This window comes from Lissotriton vulgaris, chromosome 1_1 (genome assembly GCF_964263255.1).
Source record: "Lissotriton vulgaris chromosome 1_1, aLisVul1.2, whole genome shotgun sequence".
In the NCBI taxonomy this organism is placed as follows: domain Eukaryota; kingdom Metazoa; phylum Chordata; class Amphibia; order Caudata; family Salamandridae; genus Lissotriton; species Lissotriton vulgaris.
The window spans coordinates 1,371,006,491-1,371,031,455 of NC_141685.1; the positions used below are offsets into that span (position 1 = coordinate 1,371,006,491).

The 24,965-nt window shown below is 41.4% G+C and overlaps 4 non-coding genes across 4 annotated transcripts; all 4 read right to left on the reverse strand.

The window, feature by feature from the left end:
• Positions 1-6,375: 6,375 nt before the first annotated feature.
• TRNAH-GUG (transfer RNA histidin (anticodon GUG)) lies at positions 6,376-6,447 on the reverse strand. The gene has a single exon. It is a non-coding gene; the product is annotated as a tRNA-His (tRNA).
• Positions 6,448-7,736: 1,289 nt separating this feature from the next.
• TRNAS-AGA (transfer RNA serine (anticodon AGA)) lies at positions 7,737-7,818 on the reverse strand. The gene has a single exon. It is a non-coding gene; the product is annotated as a tRNA-Ser (tRNA).
• Positions 7,819-17,163: 9,345 nt separating this feature from the next.
• TRNAS-AGA (transfer RNA serine (anticodon AGA)) lies at positions 17,164-17,245 on the reverse strand. The gene has a single exon. It is a non-coding gene; the product is annotated as a tRNA-Ser (tRNA).
• Positions 17,246-24,625: 7,380 nt separating this feature from the next.
• Positions 24,626-24,697, reverse strand: TRNAH-GUG (transfer RNA histidin (anticodon GUG)). Its single transcript has one exon. It is a non-coding gene; the product is annotated as a tRNA-His (tRNA).
• Positions 24,698-24,965: the final 268 nt, after the last annotated feature.

Here is a 24,965-nt window from a genome sequence, read left to right on the forward strand (position 1 = left end):
ATACCAGGGGGAGAGTTGCGTAGATCTTGAACAGAGTGAGTGGAGGAAGCGGGAGTCGAATTAAAAATGGCATAGATCTTATCAATTTTTTCAAGAAAAAAATTGGCTAAGGCATTACACTGAGCAGTGTCTAGACAAGGATCCTCAGGTACCGAGGATGCACCTGAGAGCTCCTTGACTATTTTAAACAGGGCCTTAGGTCTGTTTTGAGCTGTAAGTATGGTGCTGTTAGCAAAATTAGCTCTGTCGGTATCACAGGCCGCATGATAGGCTTTGAGGGCGGACTTATATTTTACTTTGTGATCGGAGTCATAGTTGGAACGCCATATGCGCTCCAATTTTTTACAGTTGGATTTTTCTGCACGGAGGGAGTCGTTAAACCAGGGTGCCGGGGGGTGTTGGACTTGAGATTTATTTTTTTGGGTAGGGAGACAGGAGTCCAAAGCGGTGGTTAACCATGATCTAACAGCAGGTAGCTCTTTGATAGTCATCATGGAAGCCGTGGGTTTAGAATTGGCGAGAAGAGAGTTTAATTTATTTAAATCAAGACGTTTCCAGTTCCTACTGGCTTTGTGAGGGAGGTCGGGCCTAGAGCAATCAGCCACAGACGTAGGAATGGTCCATCTACACTTTTATTGGGAGGATGCTGCCGTGAGCTCCTCCCAGCTAATCACACAAACAGCAGTAAAGCAAGATAACTACACAGTTAGGGGGGACTGCATGGTTAGGTTTTTGAGGAATTATTGAAACTGACCTCAGTGACCCATAATCAGAGCTGTGGCTAATGACTGCATGCCTAATTATGATGAAGCAAGCACCATGGCTCGTAGGGGCCCCACAACACACTTTTCTTAGCTCATTGAATTAAAGTATAAACTTCTGCCATGTGTGAGTGGTAAAGGCTTGTTAATTTTGTTGCTTTTCAAATTCACGTCTGACAACAAGACGAAGGAACATTGGGGCATCAGACGCTTTGGAAAGTAGCCACCAACCGCAGAGAAAGAGAGAAAGAGGGAAAAGGCAGTATGAGGTGTGGAGAAAACAGCAGCAGGTACAAGGAGCTCAAATGAGATTAATGGCGCCTAAATAGAGCACGTAAAGGAACAGTTACAAATCTAAGAAAAGACTAGGAAAAAACAAAGAAAGAGCTTGTAGATGAAATTCTCTTCCAGGAACAGCAGGTTAAGAGAAATTACACAGGGAGCAGTTAAGCTTGTAACACAGGGGAGAATAGAAAAGAAAATGCAGTTTTATGAAGTGTGTTTGCCTAATCCAGCTAGCACTTTTATTTTATTTCTCTATTTGCTTCTTTTATTGGTAAAGTAAGTTTCAAGTGCATGCACAGGTATGACCGAGTAAGCCAGGGTATAATAATTTGAAGCGTTTGCACCAGCGCTAATGAAGGACGAGAGTTATAGCAAAGATGTGAAAGGGGGAGCGATAATAATTATGTGTTATGGCAATAGTGACACCAAAATAAGCCACCTATTTATAAAACTGACATGGAAGAAATACTAAAGGTTAACTTCTGAAATTGTAGCCGATGTAAAAAGATTCTCGTTGTCGGCAGGATTCAAACCTGCGCGGGGAGACCCCAATGGATTTCTAGCCCATCGCCTTAACCACTGTGACACAACAACTGACTGTGAGGCGTGTGCACATAATCTGTATGCAAGTTTTCAAGGTGTCCCACAGCAAATTCCTGATATTCTGCAATGCACTTTTTAAAAAAAATGTTTTTTTCAGAAGGCACATTCTCTCCTAAAAACAAAAATTGCATGCGTATATCTCTACTTTGGAATACCATAGGCTTGCATGCATACTCTCATGGGTCACTCAAGTTTTTTGGACCCTATTGCACCCTGTTTTCGTACTGCTTTTAGTATATGGCCCATATTACTGAAGTCTACCATCTTCTAGTATTTGAGGCTCCTTTGTAAGTGCTTTATATTTTTTCCTTGAAGAGCTATATAATAAAGGGGTCCGGGAAAGATTGCATTTATGGAAGATAAAAGAAGGCCCACTTGTCTCACCAAATGCTGTAGAGAAACCTGATGTTTTACTCATGTTATCCTTAGTTCGTTTTTGTTAGACCTTGCATTCTTAAGGTGGTCCCAACCCCACCTTATTGCTTTTCACCTCCGCATTTTGCTGTATCTTTTTGTTGGCCTTAGGACTCTGATCACTTTATCGCTACTAATCAGTGCTGAGGTGCACGTGCTTCTTCCCTAATCATGTGTATAATTGGAGTATACCTGACTGACAGATTTAATTTACTTGAAAGCCCCTTGTAAAGTGGTATACCATATACCCAGTGACTGATTGTGCTGCCCAAAGAAATAGCATTTCAAACCTGTCTCAAGCCTGCTACTGCAGTGCCTGTGCTGCAGTGTACTGCCACTTCGACTTGGCATTTAAAACTACTTGCCAAGCCTTAAACTCCAATTTTATTACATATCAGTAACCCCTAAGGTAGGCCCTAGGTAGTCCTAGGGGCATCATGCTATGTAAGTAAAAGGTAAGACATGTACTGTGGTAGTTTGTATGTCCTAGTAGTATCAAACAGTCTATTACATTTTTCACTACTGTGAGGTCTGCCCCTCTCATAGGTTAGCATTGGGTATTCCCTTATACTTTTTGGGGGGTAATTCCATATCAGAGAGGAGAAGCTTTATTTATTTATTGATAAATCCTATCTACTGGTGAGGTTGGATTTAATCTTACTAGTGTATAAATGCCATTTTTAGAGAGTGAGCATTTCTCTGCACTTACTGCTCTATTTGCATGAAAACCTGTCTTCAATTGACGTCTGGATTGGGCTGCGAGACAGCTACATATGTGCATTCCCTGTAGACAGCCACAATACAGGTTACTCAACTGCAACTGCATTCATCTGCAATCTGATTGGCCTGGGGGAGAGCTCCGCTCCCCTTACCGCAAATATGTTCAAGAACGATAATTTATGTCAGTAAGTACAGTATACCTACATCTTATAATCATGTGTGTTTAAATAATTTGTCGTCAGATCGTTAAAGTATTTAAAATGATCTGTTTTTAATAGACATTTTACAAAAACAACTGGTACATTTGGGAATTCTGTAAAGGAAATACCCAACTGCCGTGACATTGCCAGCCACAATGCCGTGTCTCGGATTCCAACCGAGGTTGCTGCGGCCACAACACAGAGTACTAACCACTATACGATCACAGCGAGCTACTTGGGCTCAATAACGTACCGTGACATGGAGAAATTATAATTCGGAACACTCAGGGCTACTCCTGTGATAGGATGAATGTGTTCATTGCTTCCTCATTCCTTATACAAAGGCTTTATCTCCTCAGTGGTGGATAGGATGAAACCGTTTCCTGGCCGCCTGCTTGTGAACTGGCAGGAGTCAAAGATCACACATACACTGGTGGGCCTGTGATGGGACACCAATGCAGAGAAACACACCTGGCGCAGATATTCTATTCTGTCTATTAGACCTGCATCTCCCCTGTACCTCCTCAAGCCATCTGTATGTGAAGCAAGAAAGAGTTAAGGAACGGTCCATCTACACTTTTATTGGGAGGATGCTGCCGTGAGCTCCTCCCAGCTAATCACACAAACAGCAGTAAAGCAAGATAACTACACAGTTAGGGGGGACTGCATGGTTAGGTTTTTGAGGAATTATTGAAACTAACCTCAGTGACCCATAATCAGAGCTGTGGCTAATGACTGCATGCCTAATTATGATGAAGCAAGCACCATGGCTCGTAGGGGCCCCACAACACACTTTTCTTAGCTCATTGAATTAAAGTATAAACTTCTGCCATGTGTGAGTGGTAAAGGCTTGTTAATTTTGTTGCTTTTCAAATTCACGTCTGACAACAAGACGAAGGAACATTGGGGCATCAGACGCTTTGGAAAGTAGCCGCCAACCGCAGAGAAAGAGAGAAAGAGGGAAAAGACAGTATGAGGTGTGGAGAAAACAGCAGCAGGTACAAGGAGCTCAAATGAGATTAATGGCGCCTAAATAGAGCACGTAAAGGAACAGTTACAAATCTAAGAAAAGGGAAAGAAAAGACTAGGAAAAAAAACAAAAAGAGCTTGTAGATGAAATTCTCTTCCAGGAACAGCAGGTTAAGAGAAATTACACAGGGAGCAGTTAAGCTTGTAACACGGGGGAGAATAGAAAAGAAAATGCAGTTTTATGAAGTGTGTTTGCCTAATCCAGCTAGCACTTTTATTTTATTTCTCTATTTGCTTCTTTTATTGGTAAAGTAAGTTTCAAGTGCATGCACAGGTATGACCCAGAGAGCCAGGGTATAATGATTTGAAGCGTTTGCACCAGCGCTAATGAAGGACGAGAGTTATAGCAAAGATATGAAAGGGGGAGCGATAATAAATATGTGATATGGCAATAGTGACACCAAAATAAGCCACCTATTTATAAAACTGACATGGAAGAAATACTAAATGTTAACTTCTGAAATTGTAGCCGATGTTAAAAAGATTCTCGTTGTCGGCACGATTCGAACCTGCGCGGGGAGACCCCAATGGATTTCTAGTCCATCGCCTTAACCACTCGGCCACAACAACTGACTGTAAGGCGTGTGCAAATAATCTGTATGCAAGTTTTCAAGGTGTCCCACAGCAAATTCCTGATATTCTGCAATGCACTTTTTAAAAATAATGTTTTTTTCAGCAGGCACATTCTCTCCTAAAAACAAAAATTGCATGTGTATATCTCTAGTTTGGAATACCATAGGCTTGCATGCATACTCTCATGGGTCACTCAAGTTTTTTGGACCCTATTGCACTCTGTTTTCGTGCTGCTTTTAGTATATGGCCCATATTACAGAAGTCTACCATCTTTGAGTATTTGAGGCTCCTTTGTAAGTGCTTTATATTTTTTCCTTGAAGAGCTTTATAATAAAGGGGTCCGGGAAAGATTGCATTTATGGAAGATAAAAGAAGGCCCACTTGTCTCACCAAATGCTGCAGAGAAACCTGATGTTTTACTCATGTTATCCTTAGTTCGTTTTTGTTGGACCTTGCATTCTTAAGGTGGTCCCAACCCCACCTTATTGCTTTTCACCTCCGCATTTTGCTGTATCTTTTTGTTGGCCTTAGGACTCTGATCACTTTATCGCTACTAATCAGTGCTGAAGTGCACGTGCTTCTTCCCTAATCATGTGTATAATTGGAGTATACCTGACTGACAGATTTAATTTACTTGAAAGCCCCTTGTAAAGTGGTATACCATATACCCAGGGACTGATTGTGCCGCCCAAAGAAATAGCATTTCAAACCTGTCTCAAGCCTGCTACTGCAGTGCCTGTGCTGCAGTGTACTGCCACTTCGACTTGGCATTTAAAACTACTTGCCAAGCCTTAAACTCCAATTTTATTACATATCAGTAACCCCTAAGGTAGGCCCTAGGTAGTCCTAGGGGCATCATGCTATGTAAGTAAAAGGTAAGACATGTACTGTGGTAGTTTGTATGTTCTAGTAGTATCAAACAGTCTATTAAATGTGTCACTACTGTGAGGTCTGCCCCTCTCATAGGTTAGCATTGGGTATTCCCTTATACTTTTTGGGGGGTAATTCCATATCAGAGAGGAGAAGCTTTATTTATTTATTGATAAATCCTATCTACTGGTGAGGTTGGATTTAATCTTACTATTGTTTAAATGCCATTTTTAGAGAGTGAGCATTTCTCTGCACTTACTGCTCTATTTGCATCAAAACCTGTCTTCAATTGACGTCTGGATTGGGCTGCGAGACAGCTACATATGTGCATTCCCTGTACACAGCCACAACACAGGTCACTCAACTGCATTCATCTGCATTCTGATTGGCCTGGGGGAGAGCTCCGCTCCCTTTACCGCAAATATGTTCAAGAACGATAATTTATGTCAGTAAGTACAGTATACCTACATGTTATAATCGGATTGGTGTCGTTACAACGCAGGCTATTACAACGCCTGCTGTTACAATGCGGTTTTTACATCGCATACCACTACAACGCATAGTGCTTTTAAGTGCTGGATAGTGATTTATTTAATTTACTATTCCATCTCCAGTCCCCGTGGATAGTAGGGAAGGTGTTGGATAGTAAATTAAATATATTCCCTATCCTAGAGCGCCCCCCAGCGCAATGCGTTGTAATGGTTTGCGTTGTAATGGTTGCGTTGTAATGGTAGTGCGTTGTAATAAATGCGTTGTAAGTGATGTTCCCCCTTATAATCATGTGTGTTTAAATAATTTGTCGTTAGATCGTTTAAATATTGAAAAGGATCTGTTTTTAATAGACATTTTACAAAAACAACTGGTACATTTGGGAATTCTGTAAAGGAAAAACCCAACTGCCATGACATTGCCAACCACAATGCCGTGACTCGGATTCGAACCGAGGTTGCTGCGGCCACAACGCAGAGTACTAACCACTATACGATCACGGCGAGCTACTTGGTCTCAATAACGTACAGTGACATGAAGAAATTATAATTCGGAACTCTCAGGGCTACTCCTGTGATAGGCTGAATGTGTTCATTGCTTCCTCATTCCTTATACAAAGGCTTTATCTCCTCAGTGGTTGATAGGCTGAAACCGTTTCCTGGCCGCCTGCTTGTGAACTGGCAGGAGTCAAAGATCACACATACACTGGTGGGCCTGTGATGGGACACCAATGCAGAGAAACACACCTGGCGCAGATATTCTATTCTGTTTATTAGACCTGCATCTCCCCTGTACCTCCTCAAGCCATCTGTATGTGAAGCAAGAAAGAGTTAAGGAACGGTCCATTTACACTTTTATTGGGAGGATGCTGCCGTGAGCTCCTCCCAGCTAATCACACAAACAGCAGTAAAGCAAGATAACTACACAGTTAGGGGGGGCTGCATGGTTAGGTTTTTGAGGAATTATTGAAACTGACATCAGTGACCCATAATCAGAGCTGTGGCTAATGACTGCATGCCTAATTATGTTGAAGCAAGCACCATGGCTCGTAGGGGCCCCACAACACACTTTTCTTAGCTCATTGAATTAAAGTATAAACTTCTGCCATGTGTGAGTGGTAAAGGCTTGTTAATTTTGTTGCTTTTCAAATTCACGTCTGACAACAAGACGAAGCAACATTGGGGCATCAGACGTTTTGGAAAGTAGCCACCAACCGCAGAGAAAGAGAGAAAGAGGGAAAAGACAGTATGAGGTGTGGAGAAAACAGCAGCAGGTACAAGGAGCTCAAATGAGATTAATGGCGCCTAAATAGAGCACGTAAAGGAACAGTTACAAATCTAAGAAAAGGGAAAGAAAAGACTAGGAAAAAACACAGAAAGAGCTTGTAGATGAAATTCTCTTCCAGGAACAGCAGGTTAAGAGAAATTACACAGGGAGCAGTTAAGCCTGTAACACGGGGGAGAATAGAAAAGAAAATGCAGTTTTATGAAGTGTGTTTGCCTAATCCAGCTAGCACTTTTATTTTATTTCTCTATTTGCTTCTTTTATTGGTAAAGTAAGTTTCAAGTGCATGCACAGGTATGACCGAGAGAGCCAGGGTATAATAATTTGAAGCGTTTGCACCAGCGCTAATGAAGGACGAGAGTTATAGCAAAGATATGAAAGGGGGAGCGATAATAAATATGTGATATGGCAATAGTGACACCAAAATAAGCCACCTATTTATAAAACTGACATGGAAGAAATACTAAAGGTTATCTTCTGAAATTGTAGCCGATGTTAAAAAGATTCTCGTTGTCGGCAGGATTCGAACCTGCGCGGGGAGACCCCAATGGATTTCTAGTCCATCGCCTTAACCACTCGGCCACCACAACTGACTGTAAGGCGTGTGCACATAATCTGTATGCAAGTTTTCAAGGTGTCCCACAGCAAATTCCTGATATTCTGCAATGCACTTTTTAAAAATAATGATTTTTTCAGCAGGCACATTCTCTCCTAAAAACAAAAATTGCATGCGTATATCTCTAGTTTGGAATACCATAGGCTTGCATGCATACTCCCATGGGTCACTCAAGTTTTTTGGACCCTATTGCACTCTGTTTTCGTGCTGCTTTTAGTATATGGCCCATATTACAGAAGTCTACCATCTTTGAGTATTTGAGGCTCCTTTGTAAGTGCTTTATATTTTTTCCTTGAAGAGCTATATAATAAAGGGGTCCGGGAAAGATTGCATTTATGGAAGATAAAAGAAGGCCCACTTGTCTCACCAAATGCTGTAGAGAAACCTGATGTTTTACTCATGTTATCCTTAGTTCGTTTTTGTTAGACCTTGCATTCTTAAGGTGGTCCCAACCCCACCTTATTGCTTTTCACCTCCGCATTTTGCTGTATCTTTTTGTTGGCCTTAGGACTCTGATCACTTTATCGCTACTAATCAGTGCTGAAGTGCACGTGCTTCTTCCCTAATCATGTGTATAATTGGAGTATACCTGACTGACAGATTTAATTTACTTGAAAGCCCCTTGTAAAGTGGTATACCATATACCCAGGGACTGATTGTGCCGCCCAAAGAAATAGCATTTCAAACCTGTCTCAAGCCTGCTACTGCAGTGCCTGTGCTGCAGTGTACTGCCACTTTGACTTGGCATTTAAAACTACTTGCCAAGCCTTAAACTCCAATTTTATTACATATCAGTAACCCCTATGGTAGGCCCTAAGTAGTCCTAGGGGCATCATGCTATGTAAGTAAAAGGTAAGACATGTACTGTGGTAGTTTGTATGTCCTAGTAGTATCAAACAGTCTATTACATTTTTCACTACTGTGAGGTCTGCCCCTCTCATAGGTTAGCATTGGGTATTCCCTTATACTTTTTGGGGGGTAATTCCATATCAGAGAGGAGAAGCTTTATTTATTTATTGATAAATCCTATCTACTGGTGAGGTTGGATTTAATCTTACTATTGTATAAATGCCATTTTTAGGTAGTGAGCATTTCTCTGCACTTACTGCTCTATTTGCATGAAAACCTGTCTTCAATTGACGTCTGGATTGGGCTGCGAGACAGCTACATATGTGCATTCCCTGTAGACAGCCACAACACAGGTCACTCAACTGCAACTGCATTCATCTGCATTCTGATTGGCCTGGGGGAGAGCTCCGCTCCCCTTACCGCAAATATGTTCAAGAACGATAATTTATGTCAGTAAGTACAGTATACCTACATCTTATAATCATGTGTGTTTAAATAATTTGTCGTTAGATCGTTTAAATATTGAAAAGGATCTGTTTTTAATAGACATTTTACAAAAACAACTGGTACATTTGGGAATTCTGTAAAGGAAAAACCCAACTGACGTGACATTGCCAACCACAATGCCGTGACTCAGATTCGAACCGAGGTTGCTGCGGCCACAACGCAGAGTACTAGCCACTATACGATCACGGCTAGCTACTTGGGCTCACTAACGTACAGTGTAATGAAGAAATTATAATTCGGAATACTCAGGGCTACTCCTGTGATAGGCTGAATGTGTTCATTGCTTCCTCATTCCTTATACAAAGGCTTTATCCCCTCAGTGGTTGATAGGCTGAAACCGTTTCCTGGCCGCCTGCTTGTGAACTGGCAGGAGTCAAAGATCACACATACACTGGTGGGCCTGTGATGGGACACCAATGCAGAGAAACACACCTGGCGCAGATATTCTATTCTGTTTATAAGACCTGCATCTCCCCTGTACCTCCTCAAGCCATCTGTATGTGAAGCAAGAAAGAGTTAAGGAATGGTCCATCTACACTTTTATTGGGAGGATGCTGCCGTGAGCTCCTCCCAGCTAATCACACAAACAGCAGTAAAGCAAGATAACTACACAGTTAGGGGGGACTGCATGGTTAGGTTTTTGAGGAATTATTGAAACTGACATCAGTGACCCATAATCAGAGCTGTGGCTAATGACTGCATGCCTAATTATGATGAAGCAAGCACCATGGCTCGTAGGGGCCCCACAACACACTTTTCTTAGCTCATTGAATTAAAGTATAAACTTCTGCCATGTGTGAGTGGTAAAGGCTTGTTAATTTTGTTGCTTTTCAAATTCACGTCTGACAACAAGACGAAGCAACATTGGGGCATCAGACGTTTTGGAAAGTAGCCACCAACCGCAGAGAAAGAGAGAAAGAGGGAAAAGACAGTATGAGGTATGGAGAAAACAGCAGCAGGTACAAGGAGCTCAAATGAGATTAATGGCGCCTAAATAGAGCCAAAAAAGGAACAGTTACAAATCTAAGAAAAGGGAAAGAAAAGACTAGGAAAAAACACAGAAAGAGCTTGTAGATGAAATTCTCTTCCAGGAACAGCAGGTTAAGAGAAATTACACAGGGAGCAGTTAAGCTTGTAACACGGGGGAGAATAGAAAAGAAAATGCAGTTTTATGAAGTGTGTTTGCCTAATCCTGCTAGCACTTTTATTTTATTTCTCTATTTGCTTCTTTTATTGGTAAAGTAAGTTTCAAGTGCATGCACAGGTATGACCGAGAGAGCCAGGGTATGATAATTTGAAGCGTTTGCACCAGCGCTAATGAAGGACGAGAGTTATAGCAAAGATATGAAAGGGGGAGCGATAATAAATATGTGATATGGCAATAGTGACACCAAAATAAGCCACCTATTTATAAAAATGACATGATAGAAATACTAAAGGTTAACTTCTGAAATTGTAGCCGATGTTAAAAAGATTCTCGTTGTCAGCAGGATTCGAAACTGCGCGGGGAGACCCCAATGGATTTTTTAGTCCATCGCCTTAACCACTCGACAACAACTACTGACTGTAATGCGTGTGCACATAATCTGTATGCAAGTTTTCAAGGTGTCCCACAGCAAATTCCTGATATTCTGCAATGCACTTTTTAAAAATAATGTTTTTTTCAGCAGGCACATTCTCTCCTAAAAACAAAAATTGCATGCGTATATCTCTAGTTTGGAATACCATAGGCTTGCATGCATACTCTCATGGGTCACTCAAGTTTTTTGGACCCTATTGCACTCTGTTTTCGTGCTGCTTTTAGTATATGGCCCATATTACAGAAGTCTACCATCTTTGAGTATTTGAGGCTCCTTTGTAAGTGCTTTATATTTTTTCCTTGAAGAGCTATATAATAAAGGGGTCCGGGAAAGAATGCATTTATGGAAGATAAAAGAAGGCCCACTTGTCTCACCAAATGCTGTAGAGAAACCTGATGTTTTACTCATGTTATCCTTAGTTCGTTTTTTATTAGACCTTGCATTCTTAAGGTGGTCCCAACCCCACCTTATTGCTTTTCACCTCGCATTTTGCTGTATCTTTTTGTTGGCCTTAGGACTCTGATCACTTTATCGCTACTAATCAGTGCTGAAGTGCACGTGCTTCTTCCCTAATCATGTGCAGAATTGGAGTATACCTGACTGACAGATTTAATTTACTTGAAAGCCCCTTGTAAAGTGGTATACCATATACCCAGGGACTGATTGTGCCGCCCAAAGAAATAGCATTTCAAACCTGTCTCAAGCCTGCTACTGCAGTGCCTGTACTGCAGTGTACTGCCACTTCGACTTGGCATTTAACACTACTTGCCAAGCCTTAAACTCCAATTTTATTACATATCAGTAACCCCTAAGGTAGGCCCTAGGTAGTCCTAGGGGCATCATGCTATGTAAGTAAAAGGTAAGACATGTACTGTGGTAGTTTGTATGTCCTAGTCGTATCAAACAGTCTATTAAATTTGTCACTACTGTGAGGTCTGCCCCTCTCATAGGTTAGCATTGGGTATTCCCTTATACTTTTTGGGGGGTAATTCCATATCAGAGAGGAGAAGCTTTATTTATTTATTGATAAATCCTATCTACTGGTAAGGTTGGATTTAATCTTACTATTGTATAAATGCCATTTTTAGAGAGTGAGCATTTCTCTGCACTTACTGCTCTATTTGCATCAAAACCTGTCTTCAATTGACGTCTGGATTGGGTTGCGAGACAGCTACATATGTGCATTCCCTGTACACAGCCACAACACAGGTCACTCAACTGCAACTGCATTCATCTGCATTCTGATTGGCCTGGGGGAGAGCTCCGCTCCCTTTACCGCAAATATGTTCAAGAACGATAATTTATGTCAGTAAGTACAGTATACCTACATCTTATAATCGGATTGGTGTCGTTACAACGCAGGCTATTACAACGCCTGCTGTTACAATGCGGTTTTTACATCGCATACCACTACAACGCATAGTGCTTTTAAGTGCTGGATAGTGATTTATTTAATTTACTATTCCAACTCCAGTCCCCGTGGATAGTAGGGAAGGTGTTGGATAGTAAATTAAATATATTCCCTATCCTAGAGCGCCCCCCAGCGCAATGCGTTGTAATGGTTTGCGTTGTAATGGTTGCGTTGTAATGGTAGTGCGAGGTGCGCCCCTACCGTCCTTTCAGATCTCTTCGGTCTTCCACGGCAAATCATTTTGAAATTCCAAGGACCAGGCTGTCACGCATGGGTGGCAAGTCCTTCTCATTCCTAGGACCTTCTCTCTGGAATTCAATGCCACATACATTGCGGTCTGAGTCGAATTACATCAAATTCAGAAAAGCCTTAAAAACATGGCTCTTTAACATCTAGTTTTCTGTAACCGCATTGCTATTGGGATCTGCCGCGCCGGGAAACCCTTTGTTGGGTAGCTGTGCGCATTACAAATGTTAACAAATAAATAAATAATAAATGCGTTGTAAGTGATGTTCCCCCTTATAATCATGTATGTTTAAATAATTTGTTGTTAGATCGTTTAAATATTGAAAAGGATCTGTTTTTAATAGACATTTTACAAAAACAACTGGTACATTTGGGAATTCTGTAAAGCAAAAACCAAACTGCCATGACATTGCCAACCACAATGCCGTGACTCGGACTCGAACCGAGGTTGCTGCGGCCACAACGCAGAGTACTAACCACTATACGATCACAGCGAGCTACTTGGTCTCAATAATGTACAGTGACATGAAGAAATTATAATTCGGAACACTCAGGGCTACTCCTGTGATAGGCTGAATGTGTTCATTGCTTCCTCATTCCTTATACAAAGGCTTTATCTCCTCAGTGGTTGATAGGCTGAAACCGTTTCCTGGCCGCCTGCTTGTGAACTGGCAGGAGTCAAAGTCCACACATACACTGGTGGGCCTGTGATGGGACACCAATGCAGAGAAACACACCTGGTGCAGATATTCTATTCTGTTTATTAGACCTGCATCTCCCCTGTACCTCCTCAAGCCATCTGTATGTGAAGCAAGAAAGAGTTAAGGAACGGTCCATCTACACTTTTATTGGGAGGATGCTGCCGTGAGCTCCTCCCAGCTAATCACACAAACAGCAGTAAAGCAAGATAACTACACAGTTAGGGGGGACTGCATGGTTAGGTTTTTCGAGGAATTATTGAAACTGACATCAGTGACCCTTAATCAGAGCTGTGGCTAATGACTGCATGCCTAATTATGATGAAGCAAGCACCATGGCTCGTAGGGGCCCCACAACACACTTTTCTTAGCTCATTGAATTAAAGTATAAACTTCTGCCATGTGTGAGTGGTAAAGGCTTGTTAATTTTGTTGCTTTTCAAATTCACGTCTGACAACAAGACGAAGCAACATTGGGGCATCAGACGTTTTGGAAAGTAGCCACCAACCGCAGAGAAAGAGAGAAAGAGGGAAAAGACAGTATGAGGTGTGGAGAAAACAGCAGCAGGTACAAGGAGCTCAAATGAGATTAATGGCGCCTAAATAGAGCACGTAAAGGAACAGTTACAAATCTAAGAAAAGGGAAAGAAAAGACTAGGAAAAAACACAGAAAGAGCTTGTAGATGAAATTCTCTTCCAGGAACAGCAGGTTAAGAGAAATTACACAGGGAGCAGTTAAGCTTGTAACACGGGGGAGAATAGAAAAGAAAATGCAGTTTTATGAAGTGTGTTTGCCTAATCCAGCTAGCACTTTTATTTTATTTCTCTATTTGCTTCTTTTATTGGTAAAGTAAGTTTCAAGTGCATGCACAGGTATGACCGAGAGAGCCAGGGTATGATAATTTGAAGCGTTTGCACCAGCGCTAATGAAGGACGAGAGTTATAGCAAAGATATGAAAGGGGGAGCGATAATAAATATGTGATATGGCAATAGTGACACCAAAATAAGCCACCTATTTATAAAACTGACATGGAAGAAATACTAAAGGTTAACTTCTGAAATTGTAGCCGATGTTAAAAAGATTCTCGTTGTCGGCAGGATTCGAAACTGCGCGGGGAGACCCCAATGGATTTTTTAGTCCATCGCCTTAACCACTCGACAACAACTACTGACTGTAATGCGTGTGCACATAATCTGTATGCAAGTTTTCAAGGTGTCCCACAGCAAATTCCTGATATTCTGCAATGCACTTTTTAAAAATAATGTTTTTTTCAGCAGGCACATTCTCTCCTAAAAACAAAAATTGCATGCGTATATCTCTAGTTTGGAATACCATAGGCTTGCATGCATACTCTCATGGGTCACTCAAGTTTTTTGGACCCTATTGCACTCTGTTTTCGTGCTGCTTTCAGTATATGGCCCATATTACAGAAGTCTACCATCTTTAAGTATTTGAGGCTCCTTTGTAAGTGCTTTATATTTTTTCCTTGAAGAGCTATATAATAAAGGGGTCCGGGAAAGAATGCATTTATGGAAGATAAAAGAAGACCCACTTGTCTCACCAAATGCTGTAGAGAAACCTGATGTTTTACTCATGTTATCCTTAGTTCGTTTTTTATTAGACCTTGCATTCTTAAGGTGGTCCCAACCCCACCTTATTGCTTTTCACCTCGCATTTTGCTGTATCTTTTTGTTGGCCTTAGGACTCTGATCACTTTATCGCTACTAATCAGTGCTGAAGTGCACGTGCTTCTTCCCTAATCATGTGTATAATTGGAGTATACCTGACTGACAGATTTAATTTACTTGAAAGCCCCTTGTAAAGTGGTATACCATATACCCAGGGACTGATTGTGCCGCCCAAAGAAATAGCATTTCAAACCTGTCTGAAGCCTGCTACTGCAGTGCCTGTGCTGCAGTGTACTGCCACTTCGACTTGGCATTTAAAACTACTTGCCAAGCCTTAAACTCCAATTTTATTACATATCAGTAACCCCTAAGGTAGGCCCTAAGTAGTCCTAGGGGCATCATGCTATGTAAGTAAAAGGTAAGACATGTACTGTGGTAGTTTGTATGTCCTAGTAGTATCAAATAGTCTATTACATTTTTCACTACTGTGAGGTCTGCCCCTCTCATAGGTTAGCATTAGGTATTCCCTTATACTTTTTGGGGGGTAATTCCATATCGAGAGGAGAAGCTTTATTTATTTATTGATAAATCCTATCTACTGGTGAGGTTGGATTTAATCTTACTATTGTATAAATGCCATTTTTAGAGAGTGAGCATTTCTCTGCACTTACTGCTCTATTTGCATGAAAACCTGTCTTCAATTGACGTCTGGATTGGGCTGCAAGACAGCTACATATGTGCATTCCCTGTAGACAGCCACAACACAGGTCACTCAACTGCAACTGCATTCATCTGCATTCTGATTGGCCTGGGGGAGAGCTCCGCTCTCCTTACCGCGAATATGTTCAAGAACGATAATTTATGTCAGTAAGTACAGTATACCTACATCTTATAATCATGTGTGTTTAAATATTTTGTCGTTAGATCGTTTAAATATTGAAAAGGATCTGTTTTTAAAAGACATTTTACAAAAACAACTGGTACATTTGGGAATTCTGTAAAGGAAAAACCCAACTGCCGTAACATTGCCAACCACAATGCCGTGACTCGGATACGAACCGAGGTTGCTGCGGCCACAACGCAGAGTACTAACCACTATACGATCACGGCAATCTACTTGGGCTCAATAACGTACAGTGACATGAAGAATTTATAATTCGGAACACTCAGGGCTACTCCTGTGATAGGCTGAATGTGTTCATTGCTTCCTCATTCCTTATACAGAGGCTTTATCTCCTCAGTGGTTGATAGGCTGAAACCGTTTCCTGGCCGCCTGCTTGTGAACTGGCAGGAGTCAAAGATCACACATACACTGGTGGGCCTGTGATGGGACACCAATGCAGAGAAACACACCTGGGGCAGATATTCTATTCAGTTTATTAGACCTGCATCTCCCCTGTACCTCCTCAAGCCATCTGTATGTGAAGCAAAAAAGAGTTAAGGAACGGTCCATCTACACTTTTATTGGGAGGATGCTGCCGTGAGCTCCTCCCAGCTAATCACACAAACAGCAGTAAAGCAAGATAACTACACAGTTAGGGGGGACTGCATGGTTAGGTTTTTGAGGAATTATTGAAACTGACCTCAGTGACCTATAATCAGAGCTGTGGCTAATGACTGCATGCCTAATTATGATGAAGCAAGCACCATGGCTCGTAGGGGCCCCACAACACACTTTTCTTAGCTCATTGAATTAAAGTATAAACTTCTGCCATGTGTGAGTGGTAAAGGCTTGTTAATTTTGTTGCTTTTCAAATTCACGTCTGACAACAAGACGAAGGAACATTGGGGCATCAGACGCTTTGGAAAGTAGCCACCAACCAAAGAGAGAGAGAGAAAGAGTGAAAAGGCAGTATGAGGTGTGGAGAAAACAGCAGCAGGTACAAGGAGCTCAAATGAGATTAATGGCGCCTAAATAGAGCACTTAAAGGAACAGTTACAAATCTAAGAAAAGGGAAAGAAAAGACTAGGAAAAAACACAGAAAGAGCTTGTAGATGAAATTCTCTTCCAGGAACAGCAGGTTAAGAGAAATTACACAGGGAGCAGTTAAGCTTGTAACACGGGGGAGAATAGAAAAGAAAATTCAGTTTTATGAAGTGTGTTTGCCTAATCCAGCTGGCACTTTTATTTTATTTCTCTATTTGCTTCTTTTATTGGTAAAGTAAGTTTCAAGTGCATGCACAGGTATGACCGAGAGAGCCAGGGTATAATAATTTGAAGCGTTTGCACCAGCGCTAATGAAGGACGAGAGTTATAGCAAAGATGTGAAAGGGGGAGCGATAATAATTAAGTGATATGGCAATAGTGACACCAAAATAAGCCACCTATTTATAAAACTGACATGGAAGAAATACTAAAGGTTAACTTCTGAAATTGTAGCCGATGTTAAAAAGATTCTCGTTGTCGGCAGGATTCGAACCTGCGCGGGGAGACCCCAATGGATTTCTAGTCCATCGCCTTAACCACTCGGCCACAACAACTGACTGTGAGGCGTGTGCACATAATCTGTATGCAAGTTTTCAAGGTGTCCCACAGCAAATTCTTGATATTCTGCAATGCACTTTTTAAAAATAATGTTTTTTTCAGCAGGCACATTCTCTCCTAAAAACAAAAATTGCATGCGTATATCTCTACTTTGGAATACCATAGGCTTGCATGCATACTCTCATGGGTCACTCAAGTTTTTTGGACCCTATTGCACACTGTTTTCGTGCTGCTTTTAGTATATGGCCCATATTACAGAAGTCTACCATCTTTGAGTATTTGAGGCTCCTTTGTAAGTGCTTTATATTTTTTCCTTGAAGAGCTATATAATAAAGGGGTCCGGGAAAGATTGCATTTATGGAAGATAAAAGAAGGCCCACTTGTCTCACCAAATGCTGTAGAGAAACCTGATGTTTTACTCATGTTATCCTTAGTTCGTTTTTGTTAGACCTTGCATTCCTATGGTGGTCCCAACCCCACCTTATTGCTTTTCACCTCCGCATTTTGCTGTATCTTTTTGTTGGCCTTAGGACTCTGATCACTTTATCGCTACTAATCAGTGCTGAAGTGCACGTGCTTCTTCCCTAATCATGTGTATAATTGGAGTATACCTGACTGACAGATTTAATTTACTTGAAAGCCCCTTGTAAAGTGGTATACCATATACCCAGGGACTGATTGTGCCGGCCAAAGAAATAGCATTTCAAACCTGTCTCAAGCCTGCTACTGCAGTGCCTGTGCTGCAGTGTACTGCCACTTCGACTTGGCATTTAAAACTACTTGCCAAGCCTTAAACTCCAATTTTATTACATATCAGTAACCCCTAAGGTAGGCCCTAGGTAGTCCTAGGGGCATCATGCTATGTAAGTAAAAGGTAAGACATGTACTGTGGTAGTTTGAATGTCCTAGGAGTATCAAACAGTCTATTACATTTTTCACTACTGTGAGGTCTGCCCCTCTCATAGGTTAGCATTGGGTATTCCCTTATACTTTTTGGGGGGTAATTCCATATCAGAGAGGAGAAGCTTTATTTATTTATTGATAAATCCTATCTACTGGTGAGGTTGGATTTAATCTTACTATTGTATAAATGCCATTTTTAGAGAGTGAGCATTTCTCTGCACTTACTGCTCTATTTGCATGAAAACCTGTCTTCAATTGACGTCTGGATTGGGCTGCGAGACAGCTACATATGTGCATTCCCTGTAGACAGCCACAGCACAGGTCACTCAACTGCAACTGCATTCATCTGCATTCTGATTGGCCTGGGGGAGAGCTCCGCTCCCCTTACCGCAAATATGTTCAAGAACGATAATTTATGTCAGTAAGTACAGTATACCTACATCTTATAATCATGTGTGTTTAAATAATTTGTCGTTAGATCGTTTAAATATTGAAAAGGATCTGTTTTTAATAGACATTTTACAAAAACAACTGGTACATTTGGGAATTCTGTAAAGGAAAAACCCAACTGCCGTGACATTGCCTACCACAATGCCATGACTCGGATTCGAACCGAGGTTGCTGCGGCCACAACGCAGAGTACTAACCACTATACGATCACATTGAGCTACTTGGGCTCAATAACGTACAGTGACATGAAGAAATTATAATTCGGAACACTCAGGGCTACTCCTGTGATAGGCTGAATGTGTTCATTGCTTCCTCATTCCTTATACAAAGGCTTTATCTCCTCAGTGGTTGATAGGCTGAAACCGTTTCCTGGCCGCCTGCTTGTGAACTGGCAGGAGTCAAAGTCCACACATACACTGGTGGGCCTGTGATGGGACACCAATGCAGAGAAACACACCTGGCGCAGATATTCTATTCTGTTTATTAGACCTGCATCTCCCCTGTACCTCCTCAAGCCATCTATATGTGAAGCAAGAAAGAGTTAAGGAACGGTCCATATACACTTTTATTGGGAGGATGCTGCCGTGAGCTCCTCCCAGCTAATCACACAAACAGCAGTAAAGCAAGATAACTACACAGTTAGGGGGGACTGCATGGTTAGGTTTTTGAGGAATTATTGAAACTGACCTCAGTGACCCATAATCAGAGCTGTGGCTAATGACTGCATGCCTAATTATGATGAAGCAAGCACCATGGCTCGTAGGGGCCCCACAACACACTTTTCTTAGCTCATTGAATTAAAGTATAAACTTCTGCCATGTGTGAGTGGTAAAGGCTTGTTAATTTTGTTGCTTTTCAAATTCACGTCTGACAACAAGACGAAGTAACATTGGGGCATCAGACGCTTTGGAAAGTAGCCACCAACCGCAGAGAAAGAGAGAAAGAGGGAAAAGGCAGTATGAGGTGTGGAGAAAACAGCAGCAGGTACAAGGAGCTCAAATGAGATTAATGGCGCCTAAATAGAGCACGTAAAGGAACAGTTACAAATCTAAGGAAAGGGAAAGAAAAGACTAGGAAAAAACACAGAAAGAGCTTGTAGATGAAATTCTCTTCCAGGAACAGCAGGTTAAGAGAAATTACACAGGGAGCAGTTAAGCTTGTAACACGGGGGAGAATAGAAAAGAAAATGCAGTTTTATGAAGTGTGTTTGCCTAATCCAGCTAGCACTTTTATTTTATTTCTCTATTTGCTTCTTTTATTGGTAAAGTAAGTTTCAAGTGCATGCACAAGTATGACCGAGAGAGCCAGGGTATAATAATTTGAAGCGTTTGCACCATCGCTAATGAAGGACGAGAGTTATAGCAAAGATATGAAAGGGGGAGCGATAATAAATATGTGATATGGCAATAGTGACACCAAAATAAGCCACCTATTTATAAAACCGACATGGAAGAAATACTAAAGGTTAACTTCTGAAATTGTAGCCGATGTTAAAAAGATTCTCGTTGTCGGCAGGATTCGAACCTGCGCAGGGGGACCCCATTGGATTTCTAGTCCATCGCCTTAACCACTCGGCCACAAAAGTTGACTGTAAGGCGTGTGCACATAATCTGTATGCAAGTTTTCAAGGTGTCCCACAGCAAATTCCTGATATTCTGCAATGCACTTTTTAAAAATATTTTTTTCAGCAGGCACATTCTCTCCTAAAAACAAAAATTGCATGCATATATCTCTAGTTTGGAATACCATAGGCTTGCATGCATACTCTCATGGGTCACTCAAGTTTTTTAGACCCTATTGCACTCTGTTTTCGTGCTGCTTTTAGTATATGGCCCATATTACAGAAGTCTACCATCTTTGAGTATTTGAGGCTCCTTTGTAAGTGCTTTATATTTTTTCCTTGAAGAGCTATATAATAAAGGGGTCCGGGAAAGATTGCATTTATGGAAGATAAAAGAAGGCCCACTTGTCTCACCAAATGCTGTAGAGAAACCTGATGTTTTACTCATGTTATCCTTAGTTCGTTTTTGTTAGACCTTGCATTCTTAAGGTGGTCCCAACCCCACCTTATTGCTTTTCACCTCTGCATTTTGCTGTATCTTTTTGTTGGCCTTAGGACTCTGATCACTTTATCGCTACTAATCAGTGCTGAAGTGCACGTGCTTCTTCCCTAATCATGTGTATAATTGGAGTATACCTGACTGACAGATTTAATTTACTTGAAAGCCCCTTGTAAAAGTGGTATACCATATACCCAGGGACTGATTGTGCCGCCCAAAGAAATAGCATTTCAAACCTGTCTCAAGCCTGCTACTGCAGTGCCTGTGCTGCAGTGTACTGCAACTTCGACTTGGCATTTAAAACTACTTGCCAAGCCTTAAACTCCAATTTTATTACATATCAGTAACCCCTAAGGTAGGCCCTAAGTAGTCCTAGGGGCATCATGCTATGTAAGTAAAAGGTAAGACATGTACTGTGGTAGTTTGTATGTCCTAGTAGTATCAAATAGTCTATTACATTTTTCACTACTGTGAGGTCTGCCCCTCTCATAGGTTAGCATTAGGTATTCCCTTATACTTTTTGGGGGGTAATTCCATATCGAGAGGAGAAGCTTTATTTATTTATTGATAAATCCTATCTACTGGTGAGGTTGGATTTAATCTTACTATTGTATAAATGCCATTTTTAGAGAGTGAGCATTTCTCTGTACTTACTGCTCTATTTGCATGAAAACCTGTCTTCAATTCACGTCTGGATTGCGCTGCGAGACAGCTACATATGTGCATTCCCTGTAGACAGCCACAACACAGGTCACTCAACTGCAACTGCATTCATCTGCATTTTGATTGGCCTGGGGGAGAGCTCCGCTCCCCTTACCGCAAATATGTTCAAGAACGATAATTTATGTCAGTAAGTACAGTATACCTACATCTTATAATCATGTGTGTTTAAATAATTTGTCGTTAGATTGTTTAAATATTGAAAAGGATCTGTTTTTAATAGACATTTTACAAAACCAACTGGTACATTTGGGAATTCTGTAAAGGAAAAACCCAACTGCCGTGACATTGCCAACCACAATGCCGTGACTCGGATTCGAACCGAGGTTGCTGCGGCCACAACGCAGAGTACTAACCACAATACGATCAGGCCGAGCTACTTGGGCTCAATAACGTACAGTGACATGAAGAAATTATAATTCGGAACACTCAGGGCTACTCCTGTGATAGGCTGAATGTGTTCATTGCTTCCTCATTCCTTATGCAAAGGCTTTATCTACTCAGTGGTTGATAGGCTGAAACCGTTTCCTGGCCGCCTGCTTCTGAACTGGCAGGAGTCAAAGATCACACATACACTGGTGGGCCTGTGATGGGACACCAATGCAGACAAACACACCTGGCGCAGATATTCTATTCTGTTTATTAGACCTGCATCTCTCCTGTACCTCCTCAAGCCATCTGTATGTGAAGCAAGAAAGAGTTAAGGAACGGTCCATCTACACTTTTATTGGGAGGATGCTGCCGTGAGCTCCTCCCAGCTAATCACACAAACAGCAGTAAAGCAAGATAACTACACAGTTAGGGGGGACTGCATGGTTAGGTTTTTGAGGAATTATTGAAACTGACCTCAGTGACCCATAATCAGAGCTGTGGCTAATGACTGCATGCCTAATTATGATGAAGCAAGCACCATGGCTCGTAGGGGCCCCACAACACACTTTTCTTAGCTCATTGAATTAAAGTATAAACTTCTGCCATGTGTGAGTGGTAAAGGCTTGTTAATTTTGTTGCTTTTCAAATTCACGTCTGACAACAAGACGAAGGAACATTGGGGCATCAGACGCTTTGGAAAGTAGCCACCAACCGCAGAGAAAGAGAGAAAGAGGGAAAAGGCAGTATGAGGTGTGGAGAAAACAGCAGCAGGTACAAGGAGCTCAAATGAGATTAATGGTGCCTAAATAGAGCACGTAAAGGAACAGTTACAAATCTAAGAAAAGGGAAAGAAAAGACTAGGAAAAAACACAGAAAGAGCTTGTAGATGAAATTCTCTTCCAGGAACAGCAGGTTAAGAGAAATTACACAGGGAGCAGTTAAGCTTGTAACACGGGGGAGAACAGAAAAGAAAATGCAGTTTTATGAAGTGTGTTTGCCTAATCCAGCTAGCACTTTTATTTTATTTCTCTATTTGCTTCTTTTATTGGTAAAGTAAGTTTCAAGTGCATGCACAGGTATGACCGAGAGAGCCAGGGTATAATAATTTGAAGCGTTTGCACCAGCGCTAATGAAGGACGAGAGTTATAGCAAAGATATGAAAGGGGGAGCGATAATAAATATGTGATATGGCAATAGTGACACCAAAATAAGCCACCTATTTATAAAAATGACATGGAAGAAATACTAAAGGTTAGCTTCTGAAATTGTAGCCGATGTTAAAAAGATTCTCGTTGTCGGCAGGATTCGAACCTGCGCAGGGAGACCCCAATGGATTTCTAGTCCATCGCCTTAACGACTCGGCCACAACAACTGACTGTAAGGCAGGTGCACATAATCTGTATGCAAGTTTTCAAGGTGTCCCACAGCAAATTCCTGATATTCTGCAATGCACTTTTTAAAAATAATGTTTTTTTCAGCAGGCACATTCTCTCCTAAAAACAAAAATTGCATGCGTATATCTCTAGTTTGGAATACCATAGGCTTGCATGCATACTCTTATCGGTCACTCAAGTTTTTTGGACCCTATTGCACTCTGTTTTCGTGCTGCTTTCAGTATATGGCCCATATTACAGAAGTCTACCATCTTTGAGTATTTGAGGCTCCTTTGTAAGTGCTTTATATTTTTTCCTTGAAGAGCTAAATAATAAAGGGGTCCGGGAAAGATTGCATTTATGGAAGATAAAAGAAGGCACACTTGTCTCACCAAATGCTGTAGAGAAACCTGATGTTTTACTCATGTTATCCTTAGTTCGTTTTTGTTAGACCTTGCATTCTTAAGGTGGTCCTAACCCCACCTTATTGCTTTTCACCTCCGCATTTTGCTGTATCTTTTTGATGGCCTTAGGACTCTGATCACTTTATCGCTACTAATCAGTGCTGAAGTGCACGTGCTTCTTCCCTAATCATGTGTATAATTGGAGTATACCTGACTGACAGATTTAATTTACTTGAAAGCCCCTTGTAAAGTGGTATACCATATACCCAGGGACTGATTGTGCCGCCCAAAGAAATAGCATTTCAAACCTGTCTCAAGCGTGCTACTGCAGTGCCTGTGCTGCAGTGTACTGCCACTTCGACTTGGCATTTAAAACTACTTGCCAAGCCTTAAACTCCAATTTTATTACATATCAGTAACCCCTAAGGTAGGCCCTAGGTAGTCCTAGGGGCATCATGCTATGTAAGTAAAAGGTAAGACATGTACTGTGGTAGTTTGTATGTCCTAGTAGTATCAAACAGTCTATTACATTTTTCACTACTGTGAGGTCTGCCCCTCTCATAGGTTAGCATTGGGTATTCCCTTTTCCTTTTTGGGGGGTAATTCCATATCAGAGAGGAGAAGCTTTATTTATTTATTGATAATTCCTATCTACTGGTGAGGTTGGATTTAATCTTACTATTGTATAAATGCCATTTTTAGAGAGTGAGCATTTCTCTGCACTTACTGCTCTATTTGCATGAAAACCTGTCTTCAATTGACGTCTGGATTGGGCTGCGAGACAGCTACATATGTGCATTCCCTGTAGACAGCCACAACACAGGTCACTCAACTGCAACTGCATTCATCTGCATTCTGATTGGCCTGGGGGAGAGCTCCGCTCCCCTTACCGCAAATATGTTCAAGAACGATAATTTATGTCAGTAAGTACAGTATACCTACATCTTATAATCATGTGTGTTCAAATAATTTGTCGTTAGATCGTTTAAATATTGAAAAGGATCTGTTTTTAATAGACATTTCACAAAAACAACTGGTACATTTGGGAATTTTGTAAAGGAAAAACCCAACTGCCGTGACATTGCCAACCACAATGCCGTGACTCGGATTCGAACCGAGGTTGCTGCGGCCACAACACAGAGTACTAACCACTATACGATCACGGCGAGCTACTTGGGCTCAATAACGTACAGTGACATGAAGAAATTATAATTCGGAACACTAAGGGCTACTCCTGTGATAGGCTGAATGTGTTCATTGCTTCCTCATTCCTTATACAAAGGCTTTATCTCCTCAGTGGTTGATAGGCTGAAACCGTTTCCTGGCTGCCTGCTTGTGAACTGGCAGGAGTCAAAGATCACACATACACTGGTGGGCCTGTGATGGGACACCAATGCAGAGAAACACACCTGGCGCAGATATTCTATTCTGTTT